The following is a 15,583-nucleotide window of genomic DNA, read 5'->3' as shown; positions in this document are numbered from 1 at the left end:
AAACCGCTGCCTTTGTGGCCTTTTGTTTTGATTGTGGCAGTTTGCTGCCTACGTTATTGTGTCATTAAAACAACTTCCTATTTACCAATTTCAACTGGGTATGTTACTTTCCACGAGCCGGGAACACACACACACACACACACACACACACACACACACACAGTTTCCTCTGTGTGTCCTCTCTCTGGCCAGGGCCACCATGTATAATGGATTCCTCCTAATGGAAGGCGGCTGGGGCCAGACATCTTCAGCAGAGGAAGCAGATTAATGAGGTGATTTAGAGTCACCAACAGAGAGGGCACAGATCCATCCCTCATACCAGAGTTAAAGAACAATAAGGCTGCAACATGCCTTCACAAACGGTTTGTATAACTCACACGACAATGCACCATTATAAAAAAATTGAAGCCTGCAAGGTCTTACTGAATGTTCCTTGGCGCACTGACAAAATATTAAAAATAAAGGTAATAAGATCAGTTGATGAGGAGAATCTTTTCAGGGCACAGTTTAATGTGCATTGTATTGTTCCCACTTACAGTGGATGTGGTAATACAATTGCCAAAACAGTCGGGCATTGTTTCTGATAGGGCCGTGGGTTCGCATTGCCGATATGACGTCAAACCGCCACAAATCTGGACACATATTTATGTATAAAAGACACAAAAAAGTGCATTTTGCATGATAGGTCCCCTTTAAGATAAGAACGTTATTTATAACCAGTGATTTTACTTTAAACTGCTAATTACAACTCTAGCAGAAGGGCTTCAGTAAGATGACAATAACACTGTATTCAATAAAGGAATAACGCTTTCTTCTGATGATGCACAGTCTTCCAGCTCTTTAATAGTTTAGTCACAATTTCCATCTTTCTGAAAGTATCAATAGGAGCTTTCACACCGGAGTACTTTTCCCAGGAATAGCTCCAATAGTTTTGGGGATTTTGCGTTCACACCAAAAAGATCTGGAACTAGAACCTAGTTTTTGCGAACCTTTTTAAGTACTTGGTGTGAGAAGCGGCTATTGTATCAGTTTTGCTATTAGCTTGTCATCATTTGGTCCAGTAACGTGTCTTTCAGTCCCTGGCAGGGAGATTCAATTGCTCACATACATTATTTGTTTGTTTTCGTGGCTAATAGACTGTAATTTGGGCAATGTTTCCTCCTTTCCTTCCTGTCTGTAATGTCTGTGCTGCTGTGTAGGGGTCTCTGTAATTGTGATTTACTGAAGTTATTGCAATGCTAGCAATCTCTTTTCAGGTGTATTATGATTGTGTACATCTCTGTTTGAGCTATAATGATAAAGGAAAACAGATGATAACCTCAGATTTTGTAGTCAACCTAATTTGAACTAAACTGAACCAGAGCCAGGGGAACGACAACTGTAAACCGCATGCTTGGTCAATACTCCAGCCAACCTGCATGCTTAATGAATACTCTCATTAATATTAAAGCAAAGTGGACTGAAACAATGATAAGTATTTGACGAAACAATTAGACAGCTACAAATGCCTTCGTGAAAAAGCCAAGAGATCCCTAAGAGCTTTTATGGGATAACATCAATAGTCCAGTATGCCAAGCTCTTTCCTGGCCAATCAACGGCTGACTAAATCAGAAAGCTTCCACTCAAAGAGGGGTGGGAGCTATATGGGCACACGTCCTTAATGAAGTAATCAAATAATGGGAAAGGCTCTGCTCTATTCATCAGTATAAGGTCTTGATAAATAACAACATACATTGGGACTACTGTTGATTATTTCTTGCACTGCAAGTAGCTCCTTCCTTTTGACACTCGCAATGAAATAAAACACTACGAAAGAGACAAGGAACTGGGTCTAAGTGAAAAAATAAACAATGAAGGCATTTCAGCAATACTCAATCAAAATACATGCTTATCACAGCAATTAAACATAAACACAGTGAACTAAAGACATCATTAACAATGACAAAGTGATGTTAATAGCAAAGCAGAGGCCTGACTTCAATTAAGAACTCAAAACTTTAACATCCAGAACACCAAAACTTGGAGACCACCAATGAGCACTGAGAAGGATGTTGGTTTTAAATAGGACTGCATTAAAGTCCACCAGGCATTTTTGATGAACCTTGCAATTGCCTCCATCTCCAGAGGATGTGGGGATTAAAACAAAGCTACCATGGCACTGACACAAAGGAGAGTACTGGATCATTTAACACAATTACATTCATGACTGCGCACGGAAACTCATTAAATCATTCATTTTACCAGTCAGACACCGGCTACTGAAGCTGTAGTGCTTAGGAATTAATGTTAAAATGTGAACACCTGTCAGAGGAAATTACATGTTTGCTGCTTCCTGAAACTTGGATGTGTTGTGTAAACCATTTAGTTCAACAAAATTCAGCTGGGACAATATTCTCAAAACTCGATCATGGCCACAGTGAGTAAACCTGCAAAGACAAAGGGGTGTTATGGGTAACTGTATGTCACAGAATATCCGATACATAAATACACCTCCCAAATCTCAACAGTGTGTCATGTGGAAAAGCACATAAAGCAAGCAGATTGGCTGATCCAAGCTCCTGTGGAACTATCCAGAAAAGTGTGGACAAAGTCATTATCACATGTAAAAAGGCAAATATTTTTAAAAAGGATATGTTGAGGAGAGCCAAACAGCTCCCTTTGATCAAACTGCCGTCGGACTACTTTCTTACGGAATTCACAGCAACAACAGACACTTTAACCAATTAAATCCTACGTTTTTTCAAAGAAACATCATTTTTACTGTCATTGTGAGCGTTGCTCTACTATTACATGGTGCATTCCTGTCGTTCTGAAGTCATTTGTATGGTAAACACGTGTGGAAGCCTGTGTGCTGAGGGATTTGGGGTGGAGGGGGGTAGTGCATAGAGGGGAGGCATCAAAGCCCTCTGTGATCCCTTTCAAACTGGGTAGCTGAGGGGAGATGAGAGCACCTGTGAACTGGGTTGAGAAATTGTCACTAGGATATAGAAAGAAACAGTACTTTGTTGCCAAAATATAATAACCGACTGTCAGTCTTTTTCTCTCACCATAAGCGTCTAGCTAGCAAACAAACAATCTACCAAAGATACACGAGTCAATAGCTGCTTACAGAATTAAATCAGGGCCTATAAAGTTGTCAGCAACAATTCCAGCTGACTGATGGACATCCAGTCAATGAGGCCCAATGCACACAATGTCGATATGGACAATGAGAGAGCCGCTGTTGGCCTCTTTGTGTTGATCAGTCTGGACCAAAGCCCTTTTGTTTCTAATCTGGATGTTATCCAATTGCTTCTTTGGAGGCCACATCGCATACTTCCCATAACCCCATTCATGGTGACAAATATGTCCAAAGTTGCAGTTCAGCGTGGCTTCTGATTTGCCAGACAGGACTGTCCCATTGTCAAAGAAACTGCCTTGTAAGCAGGATTGGTACTGACCCACATTGTTGACCTCCAGAGAGAGTAACTGGGCTTGAGTAAAAACAACTCTCACAAAGAGAGGGGGACTTTTTTACTTTTGAACTCAACGATATTTTCGCTACTGGTGATCCCAATTAACCTGACTATGAAACAATAAGCATTTGCTGAGTATTCCTTTTACCATATAAGACATACAGATGAACTCAGATTTTCTTAAGTTTCTCCTAGTTGGTAACAGTCTCCACTAACAGCTATCTGGGACGAGCCGTACCACATCAGTCCCAGGGCTGCATCTCCATGTGCAGAGTGGCTCATCAGCAGCACCTGAAATAGCAGCTGAGGACTGGGGAGGGACGATGCGAGGGGCTGCCCAGCCCCACCATCTGCTTCAGATCTTGGGTTTGGGAATGTTGAAGTTGTCCATTCCTTTTTCTAGAGGCTGGATACTATACAGGATAAATACCATCAGAGGTAATTACGAAATGGCCGATCAGTTTTTAACGGAGCACAAGCTTCTAATTACAGCTGGAGTGGGATCACATGCCAGAAGGAGCTGAGCATCCACAGAGCGCTTTCCTCTGACATTTTTTGAGTACTCTCATAATCCAACAAGGCTCTACTGCCATAGCTAATTATAGCGGGGTAATCATTCATGTTCTTGCTTCTTTGATAAATGCATGCCATATGGCAAAGATTATACAAAAAGTAGTTTCATCCAATTGGCCTAAAAAATAGGCCTACCACATTGCTAATTTCCACTGAGCATGACTCACTTAACACTCCATTGGTTTTTATGATGAGTCTTGAAGTGACTGGGAATCTGTTTTTTGGTCTGGTTTACCTACTAATGCCTGTACACAGGGGCTTTTTCCTATATATACTCATTATCTTTTTTTTTTGTTTTATAAAAGAATGTCCTAACTAAATGTCAATCAACGGTTAATTACAATTATATATTAAGAGAAGAAATGCAGCAATGGTTGTAGATGGGAATGTGTGTGATAATAAGTTGGACGTAAGCCTATGGCAGCATGTGGCATACACCTTAGCCAATGAAGCTCCAAACACAATCTAGGACTGCTCGGTTATAACAAAAATCATAATCACGATTATTTTTGGTCAATATTGATATCACGATTATTAAATACGATTATTCATTGACTTTGAAAACATCCATTTATTGAAATAAAATTTAAAAAAATTATAATAATTTGAACAGTATGTTTTTAACAGTTGATTACCCTGAACTTTAAGTATAATTCAACTGAAAAACCAATAAGAAAATACATTTAAAAAAAGCATACATTTAAATAAATAATATCAAAATAATAAATACCAACAAAGATCAACAAATATTTTGGAGCGCAATTCCACAACTTACTAAACATATATAAATATGATAACTAATGTTACTCACAACCTGTAATGTTTAATTATACTGCTACACGCAGTACTCTTTTTTTGGTAACCCCATATCCGGAAACAGGAAGTAGCGAGCTAAGAGAATAAAGACACGGCAACTAAAGCTTCCCTTGCAACGTGTATATATGGATTTATTAAACAGACTGCAAGTCACAACACAACCTGGCCACGAGGGCTTTTAGGGAGGGGCGACAGCGCACGCGCGCGCTGGATGACGCAAGACAAATTGAGAGCATTATTGCGAAAGGGAATGCAGCTAAATATTTTCGATTTTCGATTACGCTGTTTTCGTAATCATTGCAAGCCAAAATCGAGATTAAAATACGATTAATTGCACAGCGCTAACACAATCCATGCAGTCACAGTGTTCAAAAGATTCCCACTGATGTAAACTGATGAGGCTCATTCTTTAGCATTCCCAGATGTAAAATACACTTCTGCAAGCACTCTGAACCTCCCTCTAGCATCTCACGTCTACTCTCTCCACCTGAAGCTCTCTCTGCCTTCTCTTCCCACTCAGTTAACGAGAGGCAGATGGATGTGAACTAAAGGCCCGCTGGGTGACTCTTTACCACCACTGTTCTACTGATCTGCCAAGGAATGTTTTATCACCAAGGCATGGCCTGCCAGGCCCTGGACCAGATGGGGAGACACTTGAGGGACTGCTACAACAAGCACTGACAAGTGTCCTGTGACCGATAGAGGTAGAGACGTTGGCTTTTAAGTTAGACTACTTGTGCTGTGAAAGACCAGACAGAATCTTAAAACACAACTACTCTTGAAAATTAGCATTTGAAAATATCATTACATTTAGCAAAGGTATACAGAGCATATTTTGGACCCAGTCCTTTTTTACATTGCACTTGTGGGTTTAATAATTAAATTAGTAAGGAAAACATCATTTCTATATTCTATCTTTTGCTTTATCATGCCTTGGTATTAGATTGTGTTGCTTATTGACAAAAATAACGTCAATGATCAATAATCATCAATCAGAACTTTTCATGAAACATAAAAAAAACATTCAGTCAAAACCCTTAGCAAATGTTGGACTGTATGCTAACAGTATATTCGTAGCTAGGAATGGGAATTGATCTGATTTTATTGGTAGCAATGCTATTATTGATTTTTTAATCAGTCCCATTCTTTATGGATTTCCTTATTGGTTCCTGATCTTTGTGGAAAAATGGGTTTCAGCCTCAAACCACTGCTTCATTATCTCTGAACACAAAGTAGAAACGGATCAGACCAAAAGTATGTTCATCATAATTATAATGGATAAAATTAGGAAACATTTAAAAGGGGTGCTGTTGTTTCAACCCTCTCTTGAAATTATACTTTTAAAAAGACACTACAAGACAACAGAACTCTCTTGTAATATTTTTTGCAATGCACTACTGTTAGAAAACCATGACAGCATTGACAAAAGGAACTGGTACTCTCAAAAGAATACATTTTCAACCAGAGAAATTCGATCTGGTTCTCAATTGGAACTTGTTCTCGATTTCCATATCTGTTAGTAGCTTGCTAGTACTTGTGTCAACGCCCACTGGTCATTTAAGTAATGTCATATTTGTAGGAGAAAGACTCTCCCAGATGAAAAGTAGTTCTGTATTCGACATCCAGAATCATGACGACCAATAAGTAACGGTGCACACAATACAATTGGGCAGTGACTAATGCTATAAAAATCACACAGTAGCCTTGTGAAGGATGACTTCTGTAATGACTTCATTATGTTGGTGGAACCAGCAAGAAATTCATCATGTGCTTGGTATGTCAGAGATTGTGACCCTACCACCCTCTCTGTCTTGCTGGAGTGTTTCCCATGTCGTTTTTATCTGGGATTACATCACTTCTGAGATTAAATTACTATTGGCAAGTTCTCCTTCTATTTACCAACATGTTTCCTGCCTGCTCCCGTCTTTGAGAAAAAGATATACACAACTGAAAGAGTGACGACGGACCCCATTTTGGTTGAAATAAAGCGGTCAAGGACAAAGCTACGACTGGATGAATAGCCAGCTCTCTCTGAAGTAAAACAGACCTGCCAACAAGGCTGAACAGATTCTCTCCGATCACATATAGCACAGCCAAACTATACAGCATACTAAAGCTTTTTTATCTCAAAATAATACAGAACTGGCAATATGGTCCCCATTACAACATCTGACTGACATGTTAGCGGCTTCCAAAACCACAGGGAGAGTTCCAATGTAGGCTACCGTGATCCAGAGAATGAAGAGGAGAAAGGAGCCTTGCCTATAATCATCTGCTTCTTTCTAACACTGTGAGCTGAACCAATGTCCTTCTGGATATGTTATGATCCAATAGGAGTGAAGTGCTACTCGTGTGAAGTGATTTACAAGATGTGCGTTTAAACTCATCTTATCTGCCCTGGCAGCTTTGTTTGTTGGTCAGTGCTACCTTATTCTTACTGCTGATGATAGGAAGACGATGAGCCGCAATTAGCTCACTTAAATTATGATTTCCTTTGACGTGGACACACAAGCACGCAAGTGTTACTTCTCCCGACAATTCCAACACACACAGGAAATGCAGTTGTAGCGGTGATCTGAGTCCATGTGTTTTCTCTTGGGCCGAGGAGAATTGTGGGCGGCAGACCTTAAGGGCTCAGGTTCCTTCCTGCTTATATTTTTATAGTCTGATTCAGAAACAACTCAGCTATGGTGGCTAACTGTTCAAACACAATACACCCCAGCAGACAATATAACAGCTGTTAGTCTACAAGGTTCTGACTGTGCAAAATCACTTAAATTGAGTCTGTTTCAATCATCAAGGTAATATTTTAATGTGTAATTTCAATAAGTGAAATGTAATAATATCTACAAATTAAATGTAGCTCTGCCAAACTGTATAAGAGCCAAAAAGCGAGGGTTGCTAAGGTGACGTCCCCACAGACGAGAGGCCTGCAGCGAGCAGGAGAGAGATCAATCACCGCTGACATTACGGCGGCCAGTGAGCACCATCGTTTTGATCCAAACTAAATAGAGTAAGGAGCTAAATGCTGGGAGAAGCAAGCACACTTTAGAGGCAGAGCTGTTTGCTCAGCTGCCGGTTAACATCGAGACATTTTGTTTGATCTGGACACTAGTCTGTGTGTGTGTGTGTGTGTGTGTGTGTGTGTGTGTGTGTGTGTGTGTGTGTGTGTGTGTGTGTGTGTGTGTGTGTGTGTGTGTGTGTGTGTGTTTGCTCAGAGCAACCCGTTGAGATTTGTGTGGCTGGATGTGTTCTTGTGTAAGTCTGTTTGATTACGTTTGTCTTTGCTTGTGTGTGTTAATGCGTAGATAAATGTATGTATGTACATGTGTTTAGACTCTTAAAGGGTTGCTTCACCAATAGGCTTGTAGGTGGGTCTAAAATGCTTGTAGCTTGCTCCTTCACCAAAAGCAGACAATGGAGTCCTACCAAAACAAAGGTGTCAAAGCATCTTCCAATGTGGACAGAAACTTTTCACATCATTCCTGCAGCATTATCCACTTTTGGTCCATTTGTGAAGTATGTTTGCATGTGCATTTTGTGCATTGGCCCCCTCGTAGCTCCAAAGTTTAGTGAGAAGTTCTGTATTTTTGCCAATTCAAATACTTTTGGGAACAAGCTGAGGTTGTGGCTTGAAGGCAGAGAAATGGATTTGGTTTTGTCATCTGAGGAAGTGTCAAAAACCATTTCTAGAATGTAATACAAAAAAGATTGTGCAAATGAACAAGCAATTCCACTATTTCACAGTGAATGGTGTCACAAGGCCTTTGTTCAACAGAAGCAGATTGAAAAGTTTTCTATGGACAATTTTCTTCTTTCTTTTTGTTGCTGTAGCTCTAGGTCACCAGTGGAATCCTTTTGTAACTGCTCTGAATCAAAGCAGACCACAGCTGCTGGCCTATGCAAAGAAGCAAGCTACACATTGAAAGCCTAAGTGGGAATTTGATACTTAAATTTATTTTTGGTAGGATATCCAAAATATGCTACTTAACTTTAAAGGGCACCTATCATGCTAAATGCACTTTTTGATGTCTTTTATACATAAATATGTGTCCCCGGTGTGTCTGGGAACTCACGCAGCATCAGAAAATAAAACCCTTTCTCTTTTCCTCTGAACCCACATCTTTTAAAAACGGGGGTACAACGAGCGGATACAGATTTGCTGCCGATATTACTTAATTTCGGACGGTGGACCCACAGAGAGTTGCTATCAGAAACAATGCCTGACATGTGTCTCGGACATAATATGGTATTTGTTTACATTAGCAAGCCTCGCTAACACTCAGAGCTAACCAGTACTGTGTAGAGCACATGTGTTTAAAAAGCAGGAAATAAAAAAAGGAACTCACCTTGTGTAAACCTGTGAGAGAAAAATAATTTGAGCTCCATACTGTTTCAGAAATAATCCTTGCTGTGGTTTAGAACAGGATGGCATTTTATCACAGCAGAATTTAACTTTATCTCGGGTAGAATTCTGATCAGGCATTAGCTCCGCCTCCTCTTTTAATTTTTTTTAAGCTAAGGACCCAAAATTCGCATTTCTCTAAACAGGGCTGGTATAGAGAGATATGAGAGATGTCTAAAATGCATGATCTGTTTGTATTTTGAGCAAAACATGACATAGACATGTTTTTACATTTTTTTATATATCTGAGACCCATAATATATGCCTAAATATAGCATGATAGGTGCACTTTAACACTTGTGCTCATACAAATGTGGACAATTAATGGTCAGGATGGGAAGAGGTTTGATCTGTGTGGCTCCAGAATCAGATAATGAAAACACATTGATCTCATTCAGTCTCTTGGCCTGACCTCACCCACTTGTTTCCTTCATCTTTAGACCATACCCAGCTGCTCTGCCCTGAAGGGACCATTGAGGGTGCTTGTGTTTGTAAGAAAGTAATTGACACTCAGAAAAAAACCCTCTTGTTTTAATTTAAAGGCAATGCACTTAAAGGTGGGGTAGGTAAGTTTGAGAAACCGGCTCGAGATACACTTTTTGTTATATTCCATGGAATGCTCTTAACATCCCGATAGCAATGAATATCTTCGTGTGTGTTGGAGGAGGGGCTCTGTAAGGAAGTGGCAGATTTCTTCCGGCTGTGTATTTTTAAATTCTAGCACACTCGAGCAGGTTTCTTCAAAATGACCTAACCCACCTTTAAGTTTAGAAAACTAGTGTAGTTTTTACGCCTCATATATACTGACTTTTTCAATTCTACCAAATGAAACATGACACCTCGCCTTGTATCTAGCCCGCCTTTGTCCTTTTGTTTGGGGATATTAGTGATGGGAGAGATAAAGAGAATAAAGCTCATATGTCGAGGCAGCCAGTAAGCCTCTCATTTTCAGCAAGTCTAGCCTCAGGCAAAATACTTGGCTGAGCAAGCCTACAGCTCTTACAGTTGGGATGTTTGTTTGGGGTAACAATAGTATGGAAATTCTGCGGTCCGACACCTAAAGAGATAAATACCTTTAAAGAGTGTGTCACGCAAAAGACATCTGGAACGGAGGAGCTCAAGCTTTCATCTATAGGTATATTTACTTCCCCTCGCAATAAACAAATGGAGAAGGCTGGCAGAGGCTTGATTATAAAATCTGAAAGATGAACCTAAAGAATGGCAGAGCAGTTCTGTGACCTGCGGTGAAAATGTTTTTAAGGTAGGGTTATTTCTAAGGAGACGTGAATATATTCCCTCCTCGTGGGCCCCAAGGAGACGGGAAAGAAACAGAGAGAGCATATAAATGAAAAGTCACACAATGTAGCTCCTCACCCACGCACCTGCACACACTCTCAACACGCACAACAGGTAGAGGGGGCCAGTGTGTGCACCTGTGTGGGGGTTGAGAACATTTAATTGCAGGTATGCAGACCAGAATTTTCCATTTTGGGGAGATGAATCTATATGACAGCTCCGTCACCAACAAGCTCCCCACTATTATTTCCAGACTGTCCTGTGTATCTCCTGACCTCTGCTCTCCACCCGTCTCCCTCCATGCACATTGACAGTTTGGTCTCAGGTCAGGTTTGTGCCTCTGATAGCACTCCGAGCTGCTATGTTGTGCTGTCCAATTCTGCTGCTTATTCCTGTCATAAGCAAGGGTCGACCCTTTACCTCCCTGACAGATTACCAGCTGCGATAGCCTGCCTTTTATTATTATAAAAATATATTAAACTGATAAATAAAATGTTCTTCTTTGGCTCTCATGCAGTCGCGTCTTTCCCTCAGCTGTCTCACTCTCTTAAATGTAAAATCTAACAGCAAATCTCTATATTTGAGAATGAAACATTTGCTTGAAAAATAATGACCTCAATCCATAACCAAACTGTTAAAGTATTTTTGTTGACAGACTAAACAATTTAAAAAAAATCGTATTAAAATGTCTCCAAGTTATGATTGCAGAAAGTGTTCAAACATTGAAAAATTCAACAACTTCATTTCTGTTAGTTATAACTAATAAACCAAATCTGGCAGTTCAATGCTCTGATACATCCCTGGCCTTGTATGTTTATCTTCAGGCTGTTTGCCTACCTGCCTCTGTTGTCCATCTATCTGTCTGCCTCTATCCAGACGATCTACATAGCTGCCGTCCTAAGCCATCTGTCTGTCTGCCTCTCAGTCCAGCTGTCTATTCCCCCGATGTGTTTGTACATCTGCCTTTCTTCACAGTATGCACACCTTTAAGGCCTCTTCTTTTGTCTTCCCACACAGCAACAGAGAGACACCAGAGCTGGGCAGGGACACCATGATCCATGGCCCGGAGCCAGCTGGAGCCGCTGCCGGCTTCGGTTGACAACGTGGTCCCACAATGTGGACACCGTGGCACCAATGGACTCGTGGAAAGTATAGGGGAGGAGAGGAGAAGACTGTACACAGTTACAGCTGAGATGCAACTGACAAAGCTGGACCCCCATTCAACATTCAACCAACGAAAAAGAAGAATATACTGGGAACTCAATAATACTTATATTAAATTAATATGGCTCACTTTTCTTTGCTTTACATTTAACAACAATGGATGTCTGTGTGTCTTCCTCTAAACGTAGACCCAGTGAACCTAGTGAAAAAGACATCTGATAATTCAAAGTCAAGGAGCTTCCTGAGGTAACAAGTTCAATGTTTTGTCTGAGCCTCATGCATCTAAGATTATCCAAAAGCAAAGCTGAAAAAGCTACAAATGAAGGATAGCATGCAAGAGAATAAGAAGCCACAGTATTGTTGTTGAGTGCTTGCAAACATCCAGTCCGCTGGCTCAGACAGGAGATTAATGAAACTAGTCCATGTCCCACAGACATTTCTGTTAAAGCATCCTCATAACTCTTATTATACACAACATCCTCTGTAAAGACTTTGCTAATGTGAACCTCAAGAGTTTTCAGAGGCAGTGGGCGCCTCTCTAAAATGAATTCTACATATTACTGCAACAGAGATTGAGGAAACATACCTAGGGGCTATTTTTTCATTCTCCTTCTAATGCTCAAATATTTAATCTTTCCACATAATGAAAACAAATACCAGGAAAAAGACTAGGCAATGATTAGCTTAAAGTTAAACCATCTTTTAATGACTCCAACAATAATATCAGGAGATTACGAGAGGCTGTCAACTTCAAAAATATGTTGATGTTGGAGGATCAGGTTCAGACCTTGGCTTTAAGAACAGAAACTATTACAATAACAAAATATATAAAGTAAGAAGCAAGCTCCATGTGCTATAATCAAGTCATGTCCTGCAGTCACAGCCTGTATTATTATGTGTTGGATTGGGGTCATCGAGATGCAAGCAGTATTTCCAAATAGTACCAGGCTAGTGCTGACCATCCACACACTTCCTTTAAAAGCCTTCATTTAAGATTGTAGAATATTTCTGACGAAAGTATGTCAGTAAATACTGTGCCAATCCAACGAGAAGTTGAGATATTTCATTAGATGAGTAAAACGTCTGATCTGCTTGTGGGTCTGGGGAACACCAAATAGGTTAGGATTGGCCCTCTAGGAACTGTGGATATGTGTACCAAATTTCAAGGAAACCCATCAAATATATGTTTAGTTATTTCAATGTAGACCAAAGTGGTGGAAAGACAGGTTGAGAGACCAACCAAAAGTGCCATCCCCAGAGCCCTTTGTCTAGACTGGCTAATAAAAAAAGAAACATCTGAGTTAGTCCACATAGCAACTTTACCTCAACGGCTTTAAATGATACATGAGAGAAAGTTCCTTAGAACAAAACGTTAACATATGAAGCATATGTCTTCCAAAAGATCATAAGCCCACAACAGAGAATATGTAGCGAATAGAAGGTAAATCATATAGTGTATGTGGTCATTTTCCTACAGTAAGGGGGGGAAAGATGTATCCCCATTGATACATTTGTTGATTCCTACTCATGTCTTCCTGTGGTTGAATCAGTGATTAATGACAACTTCAGGCCAGCATGTGTGTGCCAGAGACTACAGCAAACCACAAACTTGCGCAGTGGAGTACATAAGGTCCGACATCAGAGGGGTGAAAAGTACCCTGGCCTGTATCCAGTGCAAACACCCACATGGGAAACATCAGCCATTCCTTCGTGATTTGTACTATATCCACTAAACAGGAAAGAACAACATCATCCTCTGCTTGTGTGTTTTCCTTCTCGTTAGTGAACACCCCTCACTGTGCCCTTCCCCTTTCCCCGCCACAAAAAACAGCAACTTGCAGGATGTGTGGTATCTGGGCCTTTGATAGGGTTAAACCAGCATATGAGCTGGAGGGACCGAGAAGGAACAACCCTACTATTCAAGACCAGACCTGTAATTCCAGAGGCAGGGACATATGCAGCAAACCTGCTGAGGAGAAAGAGAGAAGGGCTGAAATCGCACAAGGCTGGCTATTAGTTGAAAATCTGTTGAAGAACTGGAGACTAGTAAATTCTCAAACAGAAAGAGGTTGCAGAGTTTGTTGTAGAGTCTGTAGGTTGTATTACTTATGGAATGAGAAATGTCACAGAAGAACTAAGTCTAAGGTGACATATTCCAGACAGAAATATACTAAAGTTGGTCCAGGACATTACAATAAAAACCGGAAGACGGTTGTGGATGCCTAAACTTTTACAAACTGCACACGAACAGTAAAAAGGGTTGAAAACTTTCTGTTTGAGTCTATTTCCAATGTGATAATAGTGTCATTTTTGGAAAAAGAGTTCAATAGAAAGTTAGCAGGACTGCACATGTCCTTGTACAACAAACAATGTGGTCTTTTCTTGATTATACACAAAGGCGTCCATCTGTTGCTCTCTTTTAGCTAATCTGTCAATCTGAGAGTAGCTTGTGTAGACTTTCTTGTCCTTCGTGTCCTGCTTATCTCCCACTTCAAGCTTAGGTTTTGAAAAAGAGGTCCCCAAATTCAATTTAAGCCAGACATTTAAACAAAGAGTTTCTGGGAAAAATACAAACACATAAAACAAAGATGGATCCCTATTGGAGACTTTCATAATTTATAATCAGTTCCAGTCTCCTATTCAGCTCTTAATGTGACAAGTTTAAAGAGAGATGGCTACTTTCAAGGTCGAAGAAGATGGATCAAATGTATTATCTGCAAAGGAGCAGCTGGCTGAGACAAAGCACAGCTGAAAGTGTGTCCAGTCATGAACAGTCTATGTACACATCACACACAAACACACACATACCCATTCAGCCTTCACTAAAAATACTTTTACAAAGCCCACTGTGTCTACACACAGGCAGTATTGATTACTGGGGTAATGCCTTTAAATTAGACTCTAAGTAGCACACAGCATCCTTGTCTGGTAGCCCTGCTGGTGTTAATAGGTGGTATAAATGCTTGTTTAGCGATGTGCTTGGTGTAAGCGTTATTTCTCTGTTTGCTTCTCTTTATGTATACAACAATTTGTCATATTCAATATTACCTTGTGAATAAATGACAGGAAATGAATTCACACAGAAAGAGGATTGCAGATAAATGGAGACGTTATGCAGCACTGAAATGGCGTAAAATTAAGTACACATGCATGTTCTCAATAATAAAATAATGATGCAGAATTATCGAGCATAGCAATAGCCAAAGTTAAGAAAACTGTTGAACATGCAACTGTATGTAATAGGTAGCTAACCATGAAGGCCATTCATGCGTCTTTGAGTTCATGAAAAGCGCTATATAAATATTATTTAGCCATATTTATTACATGATAACATGATACACAAATAAAGCTAGCATTGAGTAGCAACAGGGACGGGTGAAAATATAGTCCCAGCAATAAAAACCGAAAGATATATACTCTCCGATTTAAAACTTTACTGTAGTGCAGAAGAAAACTTTTTACAAGAAGCAGAAACTTCTCCCAAAATCTTCAGAGGAACACCAGTTCATCTTTTCCCACCTGGTGCTCAGAGTTGTGACAGCTGAAATAATCCACTCGTGGAGACGGCTTCAGCCTCTTGTAAACATATTCACTTTGGGGAATGTAGAGTCTGATCTTTGGCAGGAAGGATAGAGTTATAGAGTTGACTAACTCAAATATACAGCCTTCACTAAACTCCTGAGTGAGACTAAATGTTGTTATTGAAATTGTAACATCAGTATTACCTCACTTATAACTTATTAGATGTCCAAAAATGTACTTAATAAAATCTCAACAGTGCCTGAATGTTAGAGCCTGCCTGCTCACTTTTACAGAGCTCACTATTTTGTCATTTTCAGCTTTCTCTGTTGACTTGCTGAAATATGCGCGCTGC

The 15,583-nt window shown here is 40.1% G+C and overlaps 1 protein-coding gene across 2 annotated transcripts in view; it reads right to left on the bottom strand.

Annotated features, from left to right (window-relative positions):
- Positions 1 to 15,583, bottom strand: part of srgap1a (SLIT-ROBO Rho GTPase activating protein 1a) — a 75,875-nt gene that overhangs the window by 44,773 nt on the left and 15,519 nt on the right. The window lies entirely within an intron of this gene.

Source organism: Notothenia coriiceps, unplaced genomic scaffold, assembly GCF_000735185.1.
Source record: "Notothenia coriiceps isolate Sejong01 unplaced genomic scaffold, NC01 NC01_scaffold00015822, whole genome shotgun sequence".
NCBI lineage: Eukaryota > Metazoa > Chordata > Actinopteri > Perciformes > Nototheniidae > Notothenia > Notothenia coriiceps.
Note: the sequence above shows the minus strand (reverse complement) of the source record. Positions and strands in the feature narration are given on the sequence as shown.